The following is a 12,579-nucleotide window of genomic DNA, read 5'->3' on the forward strand; positions in this document are numbered from 1 at the left end:
TGCGAACATAGGAGAGTAGAAAGAAAGCAGAGCAATGTGTGCAGCGCTAAGGAGGAGGCTGGGCACATTTTAGCCATACAATTTTTTATTAATATATATATATATATATATATATATATATATATATATATATATATATATATATATATATATATATATATATATATAGACATTCTGTGAAGGCTTTTGATCTTTACAGTGACCAGCTGGAGATATGTCAGAGGCTCTGCTGTGTGATCAGCCCTCTGATATCCTGGACGAGAAGCGGACAGGGCAAGCCTTCTTGAAGCAGGCCCCTTCACCTAGCGAGGCTAGAGTCTCCTTCCCAGGTCCCTGCACCTAGCGAGGCTAGAGACTGCTCCCCAGGCCCCTTCACCTAGCGAGGCTAGAGTCTCCTTCCCAGGTCCCTGCACATAGCGAGGCTAGAGACTGCTCCCCAGGCCCCTGCACCCAGCGAGGCTAGAGACTACTCCCCAGGCCCCTGCACCTAGTGAGGCTAGAGACTACTCCCCAGGTCCCTGCACCTAGCGAGGCTAGAGACTGCTCCCCAGGCCCCTTCACCTAGCGAGGCTAGAGTCTCCTTCCCAGGTCCCTGCACCTAGCGAGTCTAGAGACTGCTCCCCAGGCCCCTTCACCTAGCGAGGCTAGAGTCTCCTTCCCAGGTCCCTGCACATAGCGAGGCTAGAGACTGCTCCCCAGGCCCCTGCACCCAGCGAGGCTAGAGACTACTCCCCAGGCCCCTGCACCTAGCGAGGCTAGAGACTACTCCCCAGGTCCCTGCACCTAGCGAGGCTAGAGACTACTCCCCAGGCCCCTGCACCTAGCGAGGCTAGAGACTGCTCCCCAGGCCCCTGCACCCAGGGAGGTTAGAGTCTCCTCCCCAGGCCCCTGCACCTAGTGAGGCTAGAGACTCCTCCCCAGGCCCCTGCACTTAGCGGGGCTATAGTCTACTCCCAGGCCCCTGCACCTAGCGAGGATAGAGACTCCTCCCCAGGCCCCTGCACCTAGCGAAGCTAGAGTCTGCTCCCCAGGCCCCTGCACCTAGCGAGGCTAGAGACTACTCCCCAGGCCCCTGCACGCAGCGAGGCTAGAGACTACTCCCCAGGCCCCTGCACCCAGCGAGGCTAGAGACTCCTCCCTGGGCCCCTGCACCTAGCGAGGCTAGAGACTGCTCCCCAGGCCCCTGCACCCAGGGAGGTTAGAGTCTCCTCCCCAGGCCCCTGCACCTAGTGAGGCTAGAGACTCCTCCCCAGGCCCCTGCACTTAGCGGGGCTATAGTCTACTCCCAGGCCCCTGCACCTAGCGAGGCTAGAGACTACTCCCCAGGCCCCTGCACCCAGCGAGGCTAGAGACTACTCCCCAGGCCCCTGCACCCAGCGAGGCTAGAGACTCCTCCCCGGGCCCCTGCACCTAGCGAGGCTAGAGACTGCTCCCCAGGCCCCTGCACCCAGGGAGGTTAGAGTCTCCTCCCCAGGCCCCTGCACCTAGTGAGGCTAGAGACTCCTCCCCAGGCCCCTGCACTTAGCGGGGCTATAGTCTACTCCCAGGCCCCTGCACCTAGCTAGGCTAGAGACTCCTCCCCAGGCCCCTGCACCTAGCGAAGCTAGAGTCTGCTCCCCAGGCCCCTGCACCTAGCGAGGCTAGAGACTACTCCCCAGGCCCCTGCACCCAGCGAGGCTAGAGACTACTCCCCAGTCCCCTGCACCCAGCGAGGCTAGAGACTCCTCCCTGGGCCCCTGCACCCAGCGAGGCTAGAGTCTCCTCCCCAGGCCCCCAGTTGGTATTGTATCTTGTTTTGTGTATAGCCATGCATAATAATGGTATATTGCTTTCCTCTCTGTTGGCAGTAAGTCCTGGTAAGAACAGGTATGCCAGCAGTAGTTATGGAGGTTTTCCCTCATCCAATTTTGATGTGCCCTATGTATGGAGGGGAGTGGCTGTATGCTCTGGGTCCCTGGATAGTGACATCAGGGATGCGCCTGCCTCCTGAAGTATATAAGGCACACCACAGTTAGTAGCAGTGTGTTCTAGCAGTTGTGGAAAGCTGTTGGGAAGTTGTATTGTCCTGCATAAGGGATTGTAGGAACACTTTGTGACCCTAGTGACGTAACCAGCGGTCCAGGTTGACCAATCAGCCTGTCTAAGCCACTCTGTGTCCAGGGACCTGGCACAGAGAGGATCTCCCTAGGAGAAGAGGTAATCCCACTCCAATTGGGAAGGCGTACCTGGCGAAGGGACAGCACGGAGAGATGTGCGGCTAGAGCCGGCAGCTGCATGGGGCAGTCTGCTACATCACCGTCTACAATAAAGATGACCTTGTTAACGATACCCCCACTGTGTGAATGTGAAATTACTCCACAGTGGATGGCACCACCAAGAAGGAGTTCCTCACCAGGACCATCTCCCTGCGGAAGCATAGACCCTGATGAGGTGGAGGCGCTGCATGATGTAAGTTGAACTCGCACCCACTACCTCAGCTACCTGTTCTGTTGGATATCCCCTACTAACATCAAGCGGGAGACTCAGGATTTCTGTTGCCTACAGGTGCACCACCAAACACACATGTAATGGGGGTTGGTTATTAAAGTACCCGGGCCAATGTGAGATTGGGGGGGGGGGAAACCCGTTACAATTGGAGGCGCTGCTGAGATATATATCTGTTCAACAGGACAGGCTTTTGCTAGGCACACACTAGAAAACAGGGAAGTGTATGCTGCCACTTTGTGCTGCGTTGGAATCGAACCGCAGGAGTAACCTGGGAACCTGAGAGGAGTTAGTGGGTCTGGAGAGGGGCTATAGCTGTTCGAGTCACCTTGAGGTCGCGCTAGGGGTATGACGCCAGAAGGGAGAGCTTGTTAACTAGGTCAAGTGTCCTTGAGAGGGTCTGCACTAGGCTGACTAAGAGAGGTAGACGCCCAAGTACTGCATGGGAGCCCCAGAGTACTCTAGCCATTCCAGATCACTTACCGAAGGGAGCACAGACTGGGAGGAAGGAGATACAGTAGACACTGAGAGAGTGAGCCTAGCCTGAGGTAGTGCAAAAACGAGTTAGACGTATGTTAGGTACACGAGGTGGTGCACAAGGCATGTTTATTGTACGGATGTGGTAGCTGCCCCGCAGAGCGGAGCTCCATGTACAGTAATCCAGTATACCGTGAGCAAGAAGCAACCGTCGGAATGGAGGATCTGCAAAGAGCAGAAGGTCCAGGATGCCGGGACGAGGAAGGAGAACAAGCTACAGGAGAGACTCTTGTGTGTTTGTTATGGAATGGCGTGAAAGCCGTGGCTGCGCCATGTTTGTCATGCCTATGTTCTCGGGATGATACCCCTGAGAATAGTGAGGACGACAGCCTTGCGAGATGGGAGGAACGAAATGGACTTTGTTACACACCAATTAACAAACAGCCAGACGCTACCTCAAATACAAAGAAGGACAGTGCTTACCAAAATAGCGGTTCCCGCGTTCCCGGGACACCGCGTGGGCCAGCTGCAGAAAGTCTTGCAACTCTGCGATTTGCAAATTGTTGGCCGGGATTGGCGGCAACGAGGAAACTCCACCCAGTTGGGGAGTTTGGCGCGAAAGCTGGAGCCGCGCCCTCATGGACTGTGACTCGCTCTGCCCCTGTGCTGGGTCAGCCTACAAAGCGGCGAGACATCCCCCTAGTTTCAACCAGGGGGAGTGGTCTAAAGTTCTACCGGATGTCGATGGAGGAAGTGGGGGGAAGGACAGCTCAACCCTCCTCTGCACTTCAGTTGCGAAGAGCCATTGATCAATACAGACCGCTCGGACGAGTGCTTCCGTTGGTGACCATGGCTGAGCAAACGGAGAAAATGGAACAGAGTCCCTTGATCTCTACCCATCCCTATTCGGCTCCAGGAGGCTTCCTGATTATCCGAGTAGAGGGTGTGGAGACAGTGGTCTGTCTCTGCATGCAGTGCAGACTGCCTGGCGGAGCTGTGGGCAGTGAGGCTCGATGTCCTCATTGTGGACTGCAATATATGTGGCTCATGCATGACCACCTTTGTGCCGGTACAAGCTGGGGGGATGAGAAATCCTACCCCGACGTTGGCAGCGGATATTCCGGGTGCACTGTGGAATGCAAGTGCAGGTCCCGCGGAGCCGGAGTCAAGCCGACTTCTCAAGCAGGAGAAGCCCAGTCATTGGAGAGGTGACCGGAAAGGAGCCCATAGACCGTCCCCTACTGGAATACCCCGACCGAACTGTAAATTAGAGTCCTCGGGCGAGGAGTGTGCCAGGCTGCCAGAGGCACAGGACTTGTTAGCGGAGTACCATACTACTGGTATTCCGTGGCAAGATGCTATTCCTCGTGGTGTGGAGACACGGAGTCGAGTGTCTCCAGTGCCGCGACAACCCGATCGCCGGAGTCCCACTGCCGTGGTGACTAGAGGGTCGGAAGGAGGTCGATCCACCCGACCCTGCGGAGCAGTAGGTTAACCCCGTGCTCACCGCAGATCCCGGGGGTGGAGGTGAGCGAAGAGCGGAACCAGAGTCAAGCTGGACAGCGCAGCAGAAGGGCGTTGCCGGATATCCTCGTGGAGGAAGAGGTCTCGCTTGGGGACCCAACCCAAGATGGCGTCGCAGCACGTGCGGATCCCGAGGCAGTTCCGGACGACCTGAGCGGTGTCGAGTGGGAGGCGATTGCGCCTCTACGGTCGAGCAGTGGGAGTCGATCCCCTACGGACAGCAGACGGAGTGGCCGCTCGAATCGGAGAACGAGAGGATCCACTACGAAGGACAGAGCGAACATTGTGGCGAACGTGAGTCAGGTGTTGCGGAGGAGCAGGCCGTGACCCTGCCGGAACCTACCGTCCAGTCCCGTCCCCCAACCCCGTTCATCCCCAAAGTTAGCCCCAAGGCCCTAGTTCAAACCCCTGTCCCTGTCACTGGTTCCTTCGGGTCTACCTCTAGTTTGGGTGTGTCAGGGGATTCCCGGGGTCCTACCACAGAACAGACTGGAAGCCTGGACTGGGGAACTTCAGATGATGGATCGGAGGGTGGAGGGAGGATTTCTCGACGAGGGTCGATAATTAGCGAAAGCTATAGTGCTCTGAGCATTGAGGGCGGACACTGGTCGCAGCGCAAGGAAAGGGTTGCGCGATCTGAGGGTACTTCAAGGGTATCCTCGGGCGGGCCTGATGATGAGGAGGAGCCACTAGAACCTAACTCAGAGGAGGTACGGGAGACTAGGTGGTGGGCACCATTATATGAGGGATATGTCACCTGGATCGACCGCACCCGCTTTATTCTAGAGAGGGATGGGGTGGTTGACCATTGGTGGGCCCCTGGGGATTTTGACGATGCGGCCTATCTCAAGGAGCTACGAGTACGGTGGGACCGAATACAAGTAGGTCTTATTACCCCAAAAGGATCGGAAGGGTTAGATGATCCAGTGGAGTCAGATGAGCCCCTGTCATGGGTGTTGCCAGGAAGGGCTGGGCAAACTAAGTTGACCAGGGCCTGCCGAGCTGAACGGGCTATTGCGGCTAAATATAAAAGGTCACATGGGCTGGAATACCCATATGTCCCTGAATCTCTGATGAGAGAAATAGAGGACAATAGAGAAAGGTGGCTGCGTAATGATATTGAATACTATATCGTTAATAAGGGAGGAGCCATTAAGGGAGTCCAGGCTGAGCAGAGGGTCTCCCAACTCATGCGGGTCTGGAAGATAGGGCGTAGCGTGTATATGCACAAGGTGGTGTACTGCAATGAGAGAGGATTGCCACGTGAGTTTAGTGTAACTGTCCATGATGCAGCGGGGCGGGAGGTGAAGAAACCAGACCCTCGGCACTACTATTAGGTCAGTTAACGAGTGGTCTGCCTTTTCCTTTGCTGCTTACTGCTGGTCAGTGAGCGTATGTTCTGTCATTATTATGTGAAGTGATAATGTTTAAGCGCTAAGTTTGTGTGTTCTTTTTCAGTGTTTCCTGGAGCAAGGTAAACCAAATTTAGGACCCAGCTGGGACGGTGGGGATTCACCAGGGGGAGTATATAGCCATGCATAATAATGGTATATTGCTTTCCTCTTTGTTGGCAGTAAGTCCTGGTAAGAACAGATATGCCAGCAGTAGTTATGGAGGTTTTCCCTCATCCAATGGTGAGGTGCCCTATGTATGGAGGGGAGTGGCTGTATGCTCTGGGTCCCTGGATAGTGACATCAGGGATGCGCCTGCCTCCTGAAGTATATAAGGCACACCACAGTTAGTAGCAGTGTGTTCTAGCAGTGGTGGAAAGCTGTTGGGAAGTTGTATTGTCCTGCATAAGGGATTGTAGGAACACTTTGTGACCCTAGTGACGTAACTAGCGGTCCAGGTTGACCAATCAGCCTGTCTAAGCCACTCTCTGTCCAGGGACCTGGCACAGAGAGGATCTCCCTAGGAGAAGAGGGAATCCCACTCCAATTGGGAGGGCGTACCTGGCGAAGGGACAGCACGGAGAGATGTGCGGCTAGAGCCGGCAGCTGCATGGGGCAGTCTGCTACATCACCGTCTACAATAAAGATGACCTTGTTAACGATACCCCCACTGTGTGAGTGTGAAATTACTCCGCAGTGGATGGCACCACCAAGAAGGAGTTCCTCACCAGGACCATCTCCCTGCGAAAGCATAGACCCTGATGAGGTGGAGGCGCTGCACATGATGTAAGTTGAACTCGCACCCACTACCTCAGCTACCTGTTCTGTTGGATATCCCCTACTAACATCAAGCAGGAGACTCAGGAGTTCTGTTGCCTACAGGTGCACCACCAAACACACACACGTAATGGGGGTTGGTTATTAAAGTACCCGGGCCAATGTGAGATTGGGGGGGGGGGGGGGGGAAACCTGTTACATGTGTATCTTTTTTTGTGCATCTTTGTTTTGTCTGCTGACGTGCCAGAATAGACCTCATTTTACTCAACAACCTTGTCCTGTCTGGTGCTGGGGATCCCGGTGGTTTCGGTGTAAAAGTTCTGGTCTCCCGTGACTCTCTTGTTTTTTAAAAGCTACGTTAAGCTTTTTTTTTCCCCCCCCCAAAGCTTTATTGCTAACGAACGGATGGACGCACACATGCACACTCACACACTCACACTCACACTCACACTCACACACACACACACACACACACACACACACACACACACACACACAGCGTTGTAGGGATATGTCCTGACCTAATTTGTCACTCCTCCCAAGCTACAGACTGATCACCTGGGAGATGAGAACTTCTTTAATTTCAAATGTAATCAGTGTGTATAAAATACTAATTAACGCTCTCCCATTAGTTAGTAGATTAATTGTGCCGGTTTCATCATCATCATATCACATTTGGGCATCTGCCGCCCATCGCTCCGCCGTTAGTGGCATTTAACATACAGTCCGGGTAAATTAGTTGTAAATGTGTTGCATTCTCTTCAGAAGATATGATACATCCTAAATCAGCCATTTAAAAACAAAAAAAACTATTCAATGCTTTATTGCTACCTACACACGGAATATAACAAGTGGTGTCGTGGTGCTCTAAGGAATCAGATGTGGCTTGTAATAAGATAAATCAATCCAATAAATGTCCAGATATAGTGATGAAGTGTTCATATAATGTATGCTGAGGAAATAACAGGGGTATGTGCCTAGTGGTGTCTGCTTGACTGCCACATATACTGACATATATATATATATATATAACACACAGCTCCATCTAAAATAAAAAACAGCAAATAACTCTGATAAAACAACTTCAAAAGGCCCCTTAGGAAATCATAAATGTGAACGAGGCAGGTGTATCACCTGTAGGCACTTGAAAGCCCGGTCCGAATTCAGCTCCTCCAACAGAGATACTATCTATCAGGTCAGGAATCACATAAATTGTCTCAGTTCATTCGTAGTGTACTGCATCCAGTGTGGTTGCGGGCTACGTTATGTGGGGCGCACCACCAGATCCCTCTGCACTCGCTTCCTAGAGCACAGGAGGAGTGTCATTAAGGGACTAAATACAAACAGCATTTCCCGACACTATAAAATTATACATAACCAGGACCCAAAATGTATGTCAATCATGGGCCTGGAGTTCATCTCTCCCTGTGCTCTGGGGGGCGATCGATACAAGATCTTGTGCAGACAGGAGACTTATTGGATCCACCAGTTGGGGACTCTCACCCCTGGTGGACTCAATGAGTGTCTGGATGCTAGTACACTGGTTTGATCTCCTGACCTCTTGGACTCTCCTCGCTCTCCTCAAAGGAACCTAGGTATGGTTCCCACCTGCGGTCCTCTTTTTTCCACACTCCTCAATAGTTCACTTTCCCTCCCTCCCTTCCCATTCCCATATTTCCCTCCCCTGAGCCCTCCTTCCCATCCCTTCATCATCCTTCATTTTTTCACAATACCCATCTATTCATTCTTACCTTTTTATTCACTCCCTATAATATTTGAAGAGGCGTTTAAAATTATTTTCCCCCATTCTTCATTTCATTTTCATATTTATATTTTCTATTTTTAATTTTTAATTTAGTTTTCCCAACTAAAATATAAATTTTATATATATTTGTTTATATAGAAAATTCTTTATAGTAGGAGTTCCTATGCACTATACATAAATTTAGTCCACAATTATTAATATTCATACCTTGTCCTCCCTCTCTTCAGCTCTCTATTAACCTATTGTATTTTTACAAGGGTTTAATTGTGACTATTAAAGGTCATTCTTTCCCTGTCTCTGTGGAAATAAGTTAATCCAATTTCTATATCCTATAGTATTTGAGGCATTAAGTGTAATAAATTGAATACTAAGGAACAAATATAATATGTTTGTATTTTTAGTATACAGAGATATGTAAGGGATATACAGATATAATCTATTAACCCAAAAGGGAATATATCACTTTTTAATATACATCAATTTTTTTTTTCTCTATATACATTCATGCCTTATATAGACTATGGGTCTTAAATCCTTCTCTATGTATATATGGATATGGAATTGGAATATATGGGTAATTTTGTTCTGTTTATGATGTAGATCAGTTAGATCTGAATTTATTGTTTTAATTAATGTAATCTTGCTTTTATATGTTGATCATGTAGTGCAATGTATGGTATAGTTATTCACACCTATGGAGAGTGTGAAAAATAAATTTTGAATACATCTTGTGAAACATTTATCTTGTGGATTTTCCTAATGGCTAAATTAGGCCCCCCCCATAGGTTGCAGGGCCACAGACAGATTTCCTGTGGTTCAGGACTAGAGTTTTCACCCCCCAACCCTCCCACACACACACACACACACACAATCCTCCCGATACCTGTACAATCTCAACAAGACCCACCCAAGTTACAGCACAATATCCCGCACAATATCCCGCACAAAATACAATACCACCGCACGAAATACAATATTCCCCCCACAAACACACACACAATCACCCCGATACCTGTAGAATCCCAACAAGCCCCCCACCCAAGATACTGTAGAACACAATATCCTGCACAAAATACTATACTCCCCCCACACATGCCCATAAAATACCCCACACACAAAATACAATACCTCCCACCCACCCCCTCTACACAAAATACAATACAATACCCCGTACACAAAAATACAATACCCCCCGCACACATACCCATAAAATACCCCCTCACACAAAATACAAAACCAAAACAGATTGTAAGCTCTTCAGCGCAGGGTCTAATTGTGTCTGCAAAATGACAAGGACAGTGTTACCTACTATATAAGGCAAAGAAGAAACATTTTTCGCAATTTGAGATCTTGCTTTATAAAAACTGTACAATAAACAAAAAATACAAATAAACACCCCAGGACAGTGTTACTACTGCAGATTTTAATTTGCACAAATTACCGGTGAAATAATTAAATAGTGAATATTTTAAGATTTGAAAGACTAAATCAGACAAAGTATATAGTAAAACCCACAAACAAACAATTGTCATTGTTGTTTCATTTTGGACTTAGCATTATGGAGCATTTAAAGGAGGAGTTATACAGACAATTAATTAACATCATCTATAAATTACCCTGAACTCAATTTAAAACAGCTGGCATAGTGTCTGGTCTCTGTTGAAATAAGAAGATTACATGTGTGGGGTCTCAGGGTGTAATGAGTTCGGGCTCGGACTGTTCAAGATTTCCTGGATTTTCTTCTTTCCTAAACCCGGAGAAAAAGATAAATAATCACTTAGTAACCCAGAGGAACTTGCAGAGTGTGTCCCTGTTACTGCAGTGACACAGAGACAGAAGGGGCGTATGATTCACCAAGTGTATCCTCTCCACTGGAGAATGCCACAATGACACAAAATGAACACATGGCCCATAGAATACTGAAAGGTTTGTAACACAATATTACTGAAAACACATAAAACGGGAGAGATTACCCACTGATCAGCACAAAATCTCAGACTATCAAATCAACAACAATTAGACACATCGTACGGTACACTTACCAGGGAATGATAAACGCAGACTCTAACCTGGTCCCCTCATTCTGTAATACCGTCTTCTGGCCACACATATTACAAATATTGCATTGACTATCGCGGCCATTGCATATTTCTGAGAAAGAAAAAACGGAGACATTAACACCACAATATCATCCAAAAACGTCAAAATAAGGATAAGCTCCAAGATGAGCGGAAGTAACCGTGTTGGTTCCGGAGAAAACTAACTCATTTATGGTCTTGAAAATGTTCCCTGGATGAACATGCAAAGTTATTTATGGTTTGATTAGAACAGACTCGTGATGTCTCAAAAGCTCATGTAATAACGGATACATTTTGTAAAACTCTCACGTTCCTCCATCAGAAACTACAAGAGGAGCAAGAAGAGGGTGCATTTGGAGGCTAGCCGCTAGTCTTTATTGGGAGTATATTGTCTGGTGAATCTGGATTTCAAGACAGAAGTTTGGTAAAAAGCCGAGATGGAGAGTGCTGTGTACATGAAGCCCTCCAACAATGTTACTGGAAATTCCAGCTTCCTGTATACAGCTTCAAGGTATACAGTATATCTATATTCAAAATCGAGAAAAATTACATCTATAAAGTCAAGTCATGTCACACAAACAACACACGAGGATAAAGAAGGAGAGAGAGAAAAGAGGAGAGGCGAGAAAGAAGGAGAGAGAAGGGGGGACAGAGAGGGAGAGAGAGAGAGAGAAGATGAGACAGCAGGGGGAGAGAGAGAGGGAGAGAGAAGGGTAGAGGGAGAGAGGAGGAGAGAGAAGGAGATAGGGAAAAGAACAGAGATAAGGAGAGGGAGAAGGAGAGAGAGAAGGGGGGAGAGAGAAGGAGAGAGAGAGATAAGGAGAGATGGAGAGATAAGGAGAGAGAGAGAGAGCGAGCGAGAGAGAGAGAGAGAGAGAGACATTTTCCAGAAGACAGAGTTGTCTAGAAAAATCTTTACTGTATATCAGTGACAACCTGTCATGGGAGATATGTCCTGTTGATGGATATTCTGACTATACGAATACAATCACGAGTGTCACTTACATGTTCCCAAACCCATTTCACAGGTGTCACTTGTTTCTTCTTCTGTGCTGTAAAAAGAAAAAAAAGGATAAGGAACCCCAGAACAATGACATAGAGAGATGGGTGTATGCCCCACTGTCCCACCACAAAGAGAGATGGGTATATGCCCCACTGCCCCACCACAAAGAGAAATATTTACACTGACTAATAAAAGTGACCACCCCCCCAGCCCCCTAAATTGGGTTTCTGTGTTATTAGCCAATAATGAATAATGGGTTTAGTTAATTCAAGCTACTAATGGATGAATCCAGCTAGGAGTCCTCACTGCTCCTACCCACTGGAAGGAAGGATCAGGTTACACAGTATCACTGCCCCCCCCCCCACAGGAAGGATCAGGTTACACAGTATCACTGCCCCTCCCCACAGGAAGGATCAGGTTACACAGTATCACTGCCCCTCCCCACAGGAAGGATCAGGTTACACAGTATCACTGCCCCTCCCCACAGGAAGGATCTGGTTACACAGTATCACTGCCCCTCCCCACAGGAAGGAAGGATCAGGTTACACAGTATCACTGGCCCTCCCCACAGGAAGGATCGGGTTACACAGTATCACTGCCCCTCCCCACAGGAAGGATCAGGTTACACAGTATCACTGCCCCTCCCCACAGGAAGGATCTGGTTACACAGTATCACTGCCCCTCCCCACAGGAAGGATCAGGTTACACAGTATCACTGCCCCTCCCCACAGGAAGGAAGGATCGGGTTATACAGTATCACTGCCCCTCCCCACAGGAAGGATCGGGTTACACAGTATCACTGCCCCTCCCCACAGGAAGGAAGGATCGGGTTACACAGTATCACTGCCCCTCCCCACAGGAAGGAAGGATCGGGTTACACAGTATCACTGCCCCTCCCCACAGGAAGGAAGGATCGGGTTACACCATATCACTGCTCCTCCCCACAGGAAGGAAGGATCGGGTTACATAGTATCACTGCCCCTCCCCACAGGAAGGAAGGATCGGGTTACACAGAATCACTGCCCCTCCCCACAGGAAGGAAGGATCAGGTTACACCGTATCACTGCCCCTCCCCACAGG

The sequence above is a fragment of the Ascaphus truei genome, chromosome 11 (genome assembly GCF_040206685.1).
Source record: "Ascaphus truei isolate aAscTru1 chromosome 11, aAscTru1.hap1, whole genome shotgun sequence".
In the NCBI taxonomy this organism is placed as follows: Eukaryota; Metazoa; Chordata; class Amphibia; order Anura; family Ascaphidae; genus Ascaphus; species Ascaphus truei.